Source organism: Pelobates fuscus, chromosome 10 (assembly GCF_036172605.1).
Source record: "Pelobates fuscus isolate aPelFus1 chromosome 10, aPelFus1.pri, whole genome shotgun sequence".
Taxonomy (NCBI): Eukaryota; Metazoa; Chordata; class Amphibia; order Anura; family Pelobatidae; genus Pelobates; species Pelobates fuscus.
Genome location: NC_086326.1, coordinates 91,063,292 through 91,076,067, shown reverse-complemented (window position 1 = coordinate 91,076,067; position 12,776 = coordinate 91,063,292).

The following is a 12,776-nucleotide window of genomic DNA, read 5'->3' as shown; positions in this document are numbered from 1 at the left end:
CAGAACTTAGTATCAGCCCCTTGTTTGGTCATATTGGTAATAGGCGCAATGATAGAGGAGTATCCTTTAATGAAGCGCCTATAGTAGTTGGAAAAACCAATAAACCTTTGGATAGCCTTGAGTCCTTTGGGCAAGGGCCAGTCTAAAATAGATTGAAGTTTTACAGGATCCATTTTAAAACCCTCCCCAGAAATCACGTATCCAAGAAAGTCTACCTGAGACTGATCAAAACTGCACTTCTCCAATTTGCAATAAAGACCATGTTGCAGCAGCTTGTGTAATACCTTTCTGACCTGTCTATGGTGAGTCTCAATCTCCTTAGAGTGTATTAGTATGTCGTCCAGGTAAACAATAACACAATCATGCTGAAACTCCCTAAGTACCTCATTAATCAAATCTTGAAATACTGCAGGAGCATTGCATAGTCCAAATGGCATAACAGTGTATTCGTAATGGCCATACCGGGTATTGAATGCCGTCATCCACTCGTGACCTTGCTGGATTCTCACCAAATTGTAAGCCCCTCTGAGATCTAACTTGGTGAAGATTTTGGAGCCCTTAAGACGATCAAATAACTCGGTAATCAGTGGGATAGGATAGGCATTTCTGACAGTTATTTTATTCAAGCCTCGGTAATCGATACAAGGTCTCAGCGTGCCATCCTTCTTCTTAATGAAAAAGAACCCAGCCCCGGCCGGAGAAGAAGACCTCCTGATGAATCCCTTTTCTAAATTCTCCCGAATATACTCCTCTAGAACCGAGTTTTCCTGAACAGACAAAGGATATACATGGCCCCTCGGAGGCATAGTGCCGGGTAGAAGCTTAATCTTACAGTCAAATGACCTGTGTGGAGGCAAAGAATCGGCATTCTTCTTGTCAAACACTGCCCTTAAGTCTAGGTAAAGGTCTGGTATTTGTCTTTCTGTGGACTGAGTAGGATTCTCCGGTATGTTAATATTAGCTAATGGAGAAACCTTGCACAAACACCGATCCTGGCAGCCCTGGCCCCACGAGAGTATCTCTCCTAACTCCCAATCGATAATAGGGTTATGTTTTTTCAACCATGGGTACCCCAGAACTATGGGAACGGAAGGAGACGAAATGAGCAAAAGAGATAAATTCTCCACGTGTAGGATACCCACATTTAAATTAATGGGTATGGTCTCACGAAAGATAACAGGGTCTAGTAGTGGTCTACCATCTATGGCCTCAACGGCCAAAGGTGTCTCCCTTAGCTGGGATGGGAAATTGTTCTTACTAGCAAAGGCTTGGTCGATAAAATTCTCAGCAGCACCGGAATCTATCAATGCCATAGCCCTTACTACTTCCTTCCCCCAAGTTAAGGAAACTGGTAGCAGAAGCCTGTGATCTTTATACTCAGGAGTAGAGGACAAAATAGAAACACCCAAGGCCTGTCCTCTAGAGAGACTTAGGTGCGAGCGTTTCCCGGGCGGTTAGAACAGTTCGAGAGTAAATGACCCTTAGCTCCACAATACATACACAAACCCTCTCTTCTCCTGTGCTGTCTTTCCTCCTCAGAGAGGCGGGTATACCCTATCTGCATAGGTTCAGTAAGCAAAGATATCGTGGAGTCAGGACTTGGAACAGCGGGAGCTAACCTAAAAGAAGGTCTCAGGTTCCTCTCTCGAGTGTTCTGTCTCTCTCTTAGACGTTCATCTATACGAGAGATGAACGAAATTAAATCCTCTAAATTCTCAGGGAGTTCTCTGGTAGCAACCTCATCAAGGATTACATCAGATAGGCCATTCAAAAATACATCCATATACGCCTGCTCATTCCACTTGATTTCTGCCGCCAGAGACCTGAACTCTAGTGCATAATCCACCAGTGTTTGGTTCTCCTGTCTCAGGCGCAACAGTAATCTGGCTGCATTAACCTTTCTACCTGGAGGGTCAAATGTTCTTCTAAAAGCAGCTACAAATGCGTTATAGTTATAAACTAATGGATTATCGTTCTCCCATAGTGGGTTGGCCCATCTCAGAGCTTTCTCAATGAGTAGGGTGATAATAAATCCTACTTTTGCCCTATCTGTAGGATAAGAGCGAGGTTGCAATTCAAAGTGGATACTAATTTGGGTTAAAAAACCACGACACTTCTCAGGAGCCCCACCATAGCGTACTGGGGGGGTAATGTGAGAAGAAGCACCCACTGTGGCTACCTCTAGACCTGAACCGACAGGAGAAACAGGGGTATTACGTATCTCCTCTGGTGGGTTATTGGCACAAGCTAATAGAGCCTGTAGCGCAAGCGTCATCTGATCCATTCTGTGATCCATGGCTTCAAACCTAGGATCAGGAGCAGCCAGCTGACTGTTTGTACTTGCAGGATCCATTGGCCCTGTCGTAATGTCAGGATCGGGACAGGGATCCAACACGCAGAGTACAAACAGTAGCCAGATACGTATACCGGACCTTAGAATGGCCGGACTAACGTAAGTAGTACAGTATAGAATGGTCAAAGACAAGCCGAGGTCGAGGGTAACAGAAGACAGGTAAGCGAGAGACAAGCCGAATCAAGGGTAACAGAGATAAGCAGAGTAAGGTAAACAAGCCGGGTCAAAACCAAAAGGGATAATAGAATACACAAGCACTGAGTGACTAGAACAAGCTAGAACCACGACAGGGCAATGAGCTAATGAAAGAAGCTCTGTTAAATACCCTGTTCAGAGCAGTAACCACGCCTCCAAGGCGTCCTGATTGGTCCTGCAGCCATTGACTGACAGGTTGTTCCGGGGGAGTGTCCTGATGACTACTTCCTGCCTAGATGCTGTAAAAGGCAGTCACTCCCTCGCGGCCGGCCTAGCATGACCGGATAGACCGCGGGGAAGGGAGCCATCAGACCGTCTGGATGGAGGAACAGCTAAGTCTCTACCTCTTTCGGAGGTAGAGACCACAGGTACCCTGACAACATTGTAACCATCAGCAGGAGAGACGCATATAAAATAGAGACCTTATAGTCAGTACAGATTTATCCCCTGACGAAGGTGCACCATTGTGGCACCTAAACGCGCGTCGGGTTTTCTCGTTCTATTTTCTATCTTTCACACTGGGCACTCTATCACTATGTGCAGGCAACCAACATTCTAAGTATGGTTCTGCACAGTAATATGCTGTATTCTTAGTCTGTCCTTTTTTCCTTTACTTCTGGTCTTCAACCCAGCTGAGTAGCGGATATCCAGTATTCATAATCTCAGGAAGGGTAATGCTTATTAGTGACTGTAGGTCTGTGAGATCTCTTGGAACTGTTATTTTAGTTCAACCGCTTGTCACTTAGTTAGCTTGCATTTGTTACGAACGGCAAACTGGATATGTTGTGTCAACTATTCAGTACAAATAGAACCACATTATCCAGCTTTTAGCCATATTGTGTGGTCCTGTGGCATTAGGTACCACCTTAGATGTTAACCCTACTCACCCCTATAGGTGGAACTGGATCTCTAGATTAATTGAACACTATTTTATCCAGGCTGCCTTTTTCATGGGGATCTAATTTATTGCGGGTTGTAGACCAGGCTCTAGGTCTTTGAATATATTTACATTTACCTATACAGATATATTGTTTTATTACTTTCTCAGACGTTGACCGTGGAATAGAATTAAAGTCTGGGGTCTGAATTAGGAAAGTTAACCATTGAGGCCTGAGCATTTGAAAGCTAGCCACGTGGCAGTATTTTTTTTTTTTTTCTGACCTCTTGGGAGTTCGGTTATACACTTATATTCATTTTTATTATCTATTAGAATTATATTATTTTTCTTTATTTATATTTCCAGCTGATACTCGTACTTCTGGATTTGGTGTCCAGCAGTTTGAGTATCCTTTATATTTAATAACAGGGGTTAGGCCCTGTGACATTACTGGAGTGTTAACTAAGGTGTACACTTTCTACGAGTTACGTGGACTAGTCTGGTGTTTGACCACCACCTACTCGTAGATTTGGGGTTTTTTTTGAGTACCTATAGATTATTACTCATATATATTGGAAAAGTTATATACTATGTATTCTAACTCAATAAAATACAAATTGGAGTTTAAAAACAAACAAACATTATGTTATAGATAATACTTTTTTATTACTAATGCTATAACTATTTTACAGGTTAGTCATACCTCAAACATACTTCTTCTATAATATATTTTATTGGAGTCTTTGATATTTGGGAGTATAGTTTAAAAGTATCTGTATTTTGTCTCTCTAGACAGAATTGAAAGACTTCATTGTAATTTAAAGGCATTTCATCTGACAAACGTTAGAGACTCTAAACACCAAAACAACTTTAGCTTAATTTGGTTTTGGTATGTGGATCATCCCCTTGCAGTCTCACTTTTCAATTATGTGACATTTAGGAGTTAAATAATTTTGTTTATGAAGTACCAGTCACTCCTCAACTAGCCAACACAGCTTCTCCACATACGTCTTGAAAAATAGTACATTTTTTCAGCTTCCCTTGCTGCACAGTGTGTTTAAAATAGAATATTATACCACATACTCTGTTAATAGCCTGCAACAGCCATGTATATGATAAAAAAGAAGGAGATAAAAACTTCTAAAATAAAAAGCACTGTGATGTACCATTTTTGTTATGCAGACTGAGTGGGACTAAGGTACATTGTGTCTAAGGTAGCAAAACAGAAACAAAGGTAATGAGACTGCAGGGACATGATCTATACACTATTACTGCTTAAGTAAGCTACAGTTGTTTTGGTGCTTATAGTGTCCCTTTAACCCCTTAAGGACCAAACGTCTGGAATAAAAGGGAATCATGACATGTCACACATGTCATGTGTCCTTAAGGGGTTAAAGATCAACTGACATCTAAACCCAGTTCATTCTAGGCACAGACATGGCACATAAAAAGAACATATTGAGCAGAGAAAATGAAACAATGTTTCTTCCCTCCTCCAGTACATTATGATCTGGAAGGTGCAATGGGTAGAGTTTAGAACTATGATTGACACGCAGTCAAGATGGAGGGATATAGTTTCAGGACAGAATAGTGTGAATTTTGACATGTAATTTTCTTTTCAGAACACACAATCACACATTTGTTAAATATGGGTGATCAGTAAGTGTTGTTTAAAAATCTTGGGAAGTGATTGTCTTATTTAAAAGGTAATGCTGATGGAAACAAGAATCACTATCCATCACACTCATTTATCATTAGGATGTAGAAATGAGGTTTCTATGCCTACAACTAAAATGTTTAGGAACACCGCTATTCTGTAGAGTGAGTAGGTTAGCCTACTAACCTCTAGATGTTGAACTACAATCACTAACAAAATATAGCTGAAATGTAGTCTTATCTTTCCACTAGTTCAATGGCTCAACTATCTACCAAAAGTAGAAATGAAAGAAAAAAAAATTAATCAAACACACACACACATTCAAATGTACTGTAAAACAATAATTGTAGATAAGCTTACCTCAAATGCCTGTCTTACGAAGTGCTGTTTGGTAATATAATCCTCATTTAATTCCCATTGGAATTTCTTCTGCCTGATAATGCCAATATAACAAATTACATGCATTATCATTCTTATTTGAAGTTTTGTGCCTTATGAATGAATTATGTATGTCCAGAACAACGCTGGGCAATGTTTTTGGAGGTTAATGCTAGACAGTGGAGTTCAAGGGGTACTTATGATATTATTATTATTTATAAAGCTCCAAGAAATTCTACAGCACTGTGGTTGGTCTAACAAATAACTATAAAAAAAGAAAAAACAGAGCCTAAATGAAGATAAGAGACAGAGTGGTAGTATAAAAATGGGGGATAACCCCTAAATGGCTAACTAGTGAAAATGAAAAGGAAAAGAAAAAGGAAAAAAAACTACCAATAGGCTTCTCAACATAGAATCATAATCAATTTTGTCACAGTGGAAATTAACTTAAAATGTAACTTTTCATAAGTATACTAAAATTAGAAGGATAATAGTAAAAACAGAAAGGACAAGACTAAATAATGTCCTGTAGTCTTGCTTTAAATAACACTGTACTCTCAGATAGCAGATATTGCAGAGAGAGTGGTAGTGAAAAAAGATACTTAATAAATCATGATATAACAGTTGCTACAAGAAGTGTAGCAAAAAGTAACAGGAGGGAGCATAGGGTACATCTATTCTATAGACTCTCCTGGAGTAAAGAGTCAACTAGAAATGAGAGCCAGTATCAGTGGCACCTTGATACTGGCTCTCGTATGGGCCATAGGGTCTCCCCACCCTGGTGTATAGGGTCTTGCAGTGACAGGGCCATCCCTGGACATAGGCTGACTCTGCCTGCACCAGATGATGCTGATCTACAGTTAAAATATTTGCTTTATCATACACCTGATTTTTGTTTATTTTTATCTAAGTATAGATAGTATAGTGTTGCACAGCAGTCTCTGTCCCCTGAGGTTCTATCTGTTTCGTGAATTCTACTCTTTTCTGTTTTTACTACTTTCTATACAGCCTATATCCTCCATGTCTAGGTCTTTCCTTTAGCCCACACGTTTACTGAATGCCCACAGACTAGATATGGATGCCAAGACTGTTATATTCCCAACTTCTCTTTATCCACACCTAAAAATTGTGCTGTTATCTCATATGCCCTGATATTGTTTATTTTGTATGTTTATGCTCGCTTGTTTCTGCTGTTGGGGCATCTCAAGCATGTTTGTAATTCTAAACACAGAAAAATAAAGATTGACAATTTTACTGTCTCTATAGACTTTTACCACAAATGTGCCACCCATGCAATTGCAAAAATGTTCTATAGAGATATTGAAAGGCTAGAAAATAAAAATCTGTATAGTAAAATTCCTTTTGAATATTTAGGTTCCAAATAGATTTTGTTAATCATTCACTGTAGCAGAATATAAAATAATTGCATGTGATTCTTAAATCACTAAGACCATTTGTTATGTTCCCTGACAATATGTATAACGGGTTATGATTTTACAGCACTTCAAATTATATCATTAGAAGGTTTACTGACTTTTACCACTTACCTAAATGCTTGTGGAGATGCATTTATACGTATCACTGCATTCCACAAATTTGACGTTTCATAAGCAGGCTAATGGAATAGAAGGAAAAATTGTTTAGTATCAAATACCCCTCTTGTGTTTTGCAATATCACTATAAATGTTTGTACTTATTTGCACCTCTCTCATGATGCGTGACAATTGGCTAAAAAAAATATCTTTACGGGTAAACATGACTGTGGCAAACTTTCTGTAATCATGTAAATCTCAGACAGATCAATTTGTTAAGGCGTAGATTAACCTGCATTTTTTTTTAGAACACATTTTTATTTGGAATGTGGCATACGGAAAAATCAAGTTGCACCATAGATGAACAAATGTACAAAATGCAGAGGTTGTCTAGAGTGTCTTTGGATAAGGCATCAATACGGACAGACTCATTCTCTTATAAAAGTTTTAAAACAACAAATATGCTTTTATAAACAAGATATTAGGAAATATATAGGATAATGCTAATTCGTGTCAATCCCAGCCGCAGCCCCAACGGTATGTCAGAAGGATGGCAGGAAGGTTAGCGAGTGAGAAGTGAGGTGGGAGAGCTGAAATCCAGAATTTGGTAAGTATAATAACAACATTTATAACAACTGAGAAAAAAATGTTTTGGTAAAATTTCTATCAAATCTCTTTAGTGAATAATTCCATGTAAGATGAATACAAGTGTTCTAAAGAGGAGCAAATAAAGTGTGCCCTAAACAGGGATTTATCCACCAAAAAGGTAACAGTAGAGAGATATGTAACAGAATATAAACATATCAGAACACAAAACAGAGATGTATTTACCTGTCGACATGGAACATATATGTGCCGAATTAAGACTGGTTGATTTTGGCTATCCACATTCTCATGAGTTGTCCCTAAAGAAGGGGTGAAAGCCAGTGTTAAAAAGACAGACAATAACTGAAACCTAGTATGAGTATTGCATAAGTAATCATGAAATGGGAATGCCAACCAGCAAAGCTACCACAACTTACCATTGCACAGTGCAGGCTGGCATTGGATGTATGACGAAGAAGTAATATTTTTCACAGTAAGGTAAGTGTCTCAGAGCTTAGTGTGCCATGAAATCCCTGTTTTTTCCAAATCGCTAGAGAATTGGTGCTTCTGTATCCATAAACGAATGGTATTGTAATAACTAAAATAAACTGCGTTGGGGGCGTGGCCTGGACGCCGAAGTACATGGTCGCATGAGTGCTGAGCTCCAGCCCTGACCGGGAGATTAAGGGTGTATAATGGCAATAAATTTCCGCAAATGGTGTCAAAAAAGCAGCGCAACATGACGGGGAACCCCCCCACGACCGACCAACCATCAGCCAAAACATCTTTGAGGAGATTGTTCGGCGAACAAACAGACCCGCACAAGCGGGACAAAATGGCACCCGCGACACACGCGAGAGGCAGCCAACCATCCAGCCCGACAGCGTCGGACGGATCCACCGAGGAACAAGATATTAGGGCACTACTGCATCAACTGCCCTCCAAAACTGATATAGCAGCTATGTTTCAGAAGCTAGAGGACAGCTTCAGTGAAAAACTTCAGGCTGTCAGCGCAGATGTCCAGCACCTTGGAGCTAGGGTGCAGGCCCTAGAGGAGGAAATGGAAAACACCGATAAGCAATGGGCTGAGTCCTACACCACACAGGAGATGCATGCTGAAGCAATAAGGTACCTGCAGAGACGGCTGGAGGACGTAGATAACAGGGGGCGTCAAAATAATTTGAGAGTGAGAGGCATACCAGAAGGCGCCGAGGGACTCATAGAAAACCCTGTTCAGGTCCTAACCACCCTATTCAACCGCATTTTGACCAGACCTCCTGATACAGCCATTGCCTTTGACAGGGCCCACAGGGCCGCTAGGCCCAAGAACTTATCTCCGGATAAACCAAGAGACCATATTTGCCGGATCCACAACTTTCCCCTTAAAGAGGAAATATTTCACAAAGCCCGCCAAAATAAAAACCTATCAGTGGGCGGCCATGTTGTAACGGTCTTCCAAGATCTATCACCCTCCACGTTACTGGCGCGACGAGCACTGAGACCCGTCACACAAGCCCTGCTGGAGAAGCAAATAAAATTTCGCTGGGGCTTCCCGTTTGCACTGATTGTGAATCTTCCAGAAGTGACCCATGTTATTACCACACCAGCGGAGGTATCAGGATTTCAGAAAGCATTAAACCTACCGATATCTGCCGTAGAGGACTGGACAGGATTTAACGGGCTCACAACCAGGCAAATTCCACAAAAAACTAAATGGCAAAAAACTCCACGGAAGAGACGCAGGCAAACTCAGCCTCACACAGACAACACTGCACCCTTGTCAAGGTACCTGAAGTCTCTACCTCTGGGAGAGGTAGAGACTTAGACGGCTATCCATCCGGACGGTCTGTTTCCCCTGTTCCTCGCGATCCACCCGGTCACATAAACGCCGCCCGCGAGGGAGTCACTTCCTTTTGTAGCATGACGTCCGGAAGTCGACGTCATGACGCCAACCCGGAACGACCTGTCACTCAATTGTTTGGAGACTAATCAGGACTCGTCGGAGGCGTGTCTACCCTTCTGAGCCAGGGTATTTAACAGTGCTTCTCTCATTTGCTCATTGCCCTGTCGTGGTTCTAGCCTGCCTAGTCACACAGTGCTCTGGTATTTTCAGTTATCCCTTTGGTTCCGACCCGGCTTGTTTGACTTACTCTGTTTACCTCTGTTATCCTTGACCCGGCTTGTTCCTCGCTTACCTGTCCTCTCGTTCCCTCGACCTCGGCTTGTCTCTGACCATTCTCTATATTCTCCGTACGTTAGTCCGGCCATTCTAAGGTCCGGTATACGTATCCTGTACCTGTTTGTACTCTGCGTGTTGGATCCCTGTCCCGATCCTGACATTACGACAGGGCCTATGGATCCTGCAAGTACAAACAGTCAGCTTGGCCCCTCTGATCCTAGGTTCGAAGCCATGGAACACAGAATGGATCAAATGGCCCTAGCGCTACAGGCGTTATTATCTCGTGCCAATAATCTACCAGAGGAGACACGTACTACTTCTATCTCCCCTGTAAGTTCTGGCCTAGAGGTAGCCACTGTAGGTGCCTCCTCCCGCATTACCCCACCAGTACGTTATGGTGGTTCACCTGAGAAGTGTCGTGGTTTTATAAACCAGATTAGTATCCACTTTGAATTGCAACCTCGTTCCTATCCTACAGATAGGGCAAAGGTTGGATTTATTATCACCTTACTCATTGAGAAAGCTCTGAGATGGGCCAACCCACTATGGGAGAACGATAACCCGTTAGTATATAATTATAATGCCTTTGTAGCTGCCTTTAGAAGAACTTTTGACCCCCCTGGTAGAAAGGTCAATGCAGCCAGATTACTGTTGCTCCTGAGACAGGAGAACCGAACACTTGTGGATTATGCACTAGAGTTCAGGTCTCTGGCGTCAGAAGTTAAGTGGAATGAGCAGGCTTATATAGATGTATTTTTAAACGGGCTATCAGACGTAATCCTTGATGAGGTTGCTACTAGAGAACTCCCTGAAAATTTGGAGGATTTAATTTCGTTCATTTCTCGTATTGATGAGCGTTTAAGAGAGAGAGAAAACACTCGAGAGAGGAACCTTAGACCTTCCTTTAAATTAGCTCCCGCATTTCAAAGTCCTGATTCCACTACCACACTGTTTCCTGAACCTATGCAGATAGGCAATACTCGCCTCTCAGAAGAAGAGAGACAGTACAGGAGAAGAGAGGGATTATGCATGTATTGTGGAGTCAGAGGTCACTTACTCCTGAATTGTCCTAATCGCTCGGGAAACGCTCGCACCTAAGTTTCTCTGGAGGACAGGCCTTGGGTGTTTCTATTTTGTCCTCTACTCATAATTATAAAGATCACAGGCTTCTGCTACCAGTTTCTTTAACTTGGGAGAAGGGAGTACTAAAGACTATGGCTTTGATAGATTCCGGAGCTGCTGAGAATTTTATCGACCAAGCCTTTGCTACTAAACACACTATCCCATCCCAGTTAAGGGATACACCCTTGGCCGTTGAGGCCATAGATGGTAGACCTTTACTTGAGCCTGTTATCTCCCGTGAGACCATACCCGTTAACTTAACTGTTGGTATCTTACACGAGGAAAAGTTATCACTTATGCTCATTTCGTCCCCTTCTGTCCCCATAGTCCTGGGGTACCCTTGGTTAAAAAGACATCACCCTATTATCGATTGGGAGTTAGGGGAGATACTCTCATGGGGTCAGGGCTGCCAGGAGAGGTGTTTACGCAGGGTTTCTCCATTGGCTGTAATAAACACACCAGGTACTTCCACTCAGTCTACAGAGAGACAGATACCGTCTCTCTACCAGGACTTAAAAGCAGTATTCGACAAGAAGAATGCTGATACCTTACCTCCACACAGGTCATTTGATTGTAAAATTAAGCTTCTACCTGGTACTATGCCTCCGAGGGGCAATGTATATCCCCTATCCACTCAAGAGAACTCAGTTCTAGAGGAATATATTCGTGAGAATCTAGAAAAAGGATTCATTAGGAGATCCTCTTCTCCCGCCGGGGCTGGTTTTTTTTCTCGTTAAAAAGAAGGATGGTACTCTAAGACCTTGTATTGATTACCGAGGTTTGAATAAGATAACCATCAGAAATGCCTATCCGATTCCTTTGATTACCGAGCTGTTTGATCGTTTAAAGGGCTCTAAAATTTTCACCAAGTTAGATCTCAGAGGGGCGTATAACTTGGTGAGAATCCAGAATGGACACAAGTGGATGACAGCGTTCAATACCCGTTATGGTCACTATGAATACACGGTTATGCCATTTGGTCTTTGTAATGCTCCGGCAGTATTTCAGGATTTGATTAATGAAGTTCTTAGGGAGTTTCAACATGATTGTGTTATTGTATACCTGGATGACATACTTATACACTCTAGGGAGATTGAGACCCACCACAGACAAGTCAGAAAGGTATTGCACAAACTTCTGCAACATGGCTTATACTGTAAATTGGAGAAATGCAGTTTTGACCAGTCTCAGATAGACTTTCTTGGTTACGTGATTTCTGGGGAAGGCTTTAAGATGGATCCTGACAAACTCCAATCTATTTTAGATTGGCCATTGCCTAAGGGACTCAAGGCGATTCAGAGGTTTATTGGTTTCTCTAATTATTATAGGCGCTTTATTAAGGGATACTCTTCTATTATTGCGCCTATTACCAATATGACCAAACAAGGGGCTGATACTAAGACCTGGTCTACTGAGGCCCTTGTTGCTTTCAAGACTCTCAAGGAACTTTTTGCTTCTGCCCCAATTTTAGTCCATCCTGATACGACTCTGCCGTTCCTACTCGAGGTCGATGCCTCTGAGACGGGAGTAGGTGCTGTTCTGTCACAAAGGTTAGGGGTGGACAAACCGTTACACCCTTGTGGTTTTTTCTCTAAGAAACTATCTGGCCCTGAAAGCAGATATGACATCGGTGACAGGGAACTGTTAGCCGTCATTATGGCTCTAAAGGAGTGGAGACATTTATTAGAAGGGACCTTACATCCTGTTACGATTCTAACGGACCACAAGAACTTGTCCTATATTGGGGAGGCTAAGCGCCTATCCGCCAGGCAAGCTCGTTGGTCCTTATTCCTGACTCACTTCAATTATGTGCTTACTTATAGACCTGGTTCTAAGAACTCTAAAGCTGATGCTTTATCTCGCCAATATGAACCGTCCACTATAGCTGAGCCAGTTCT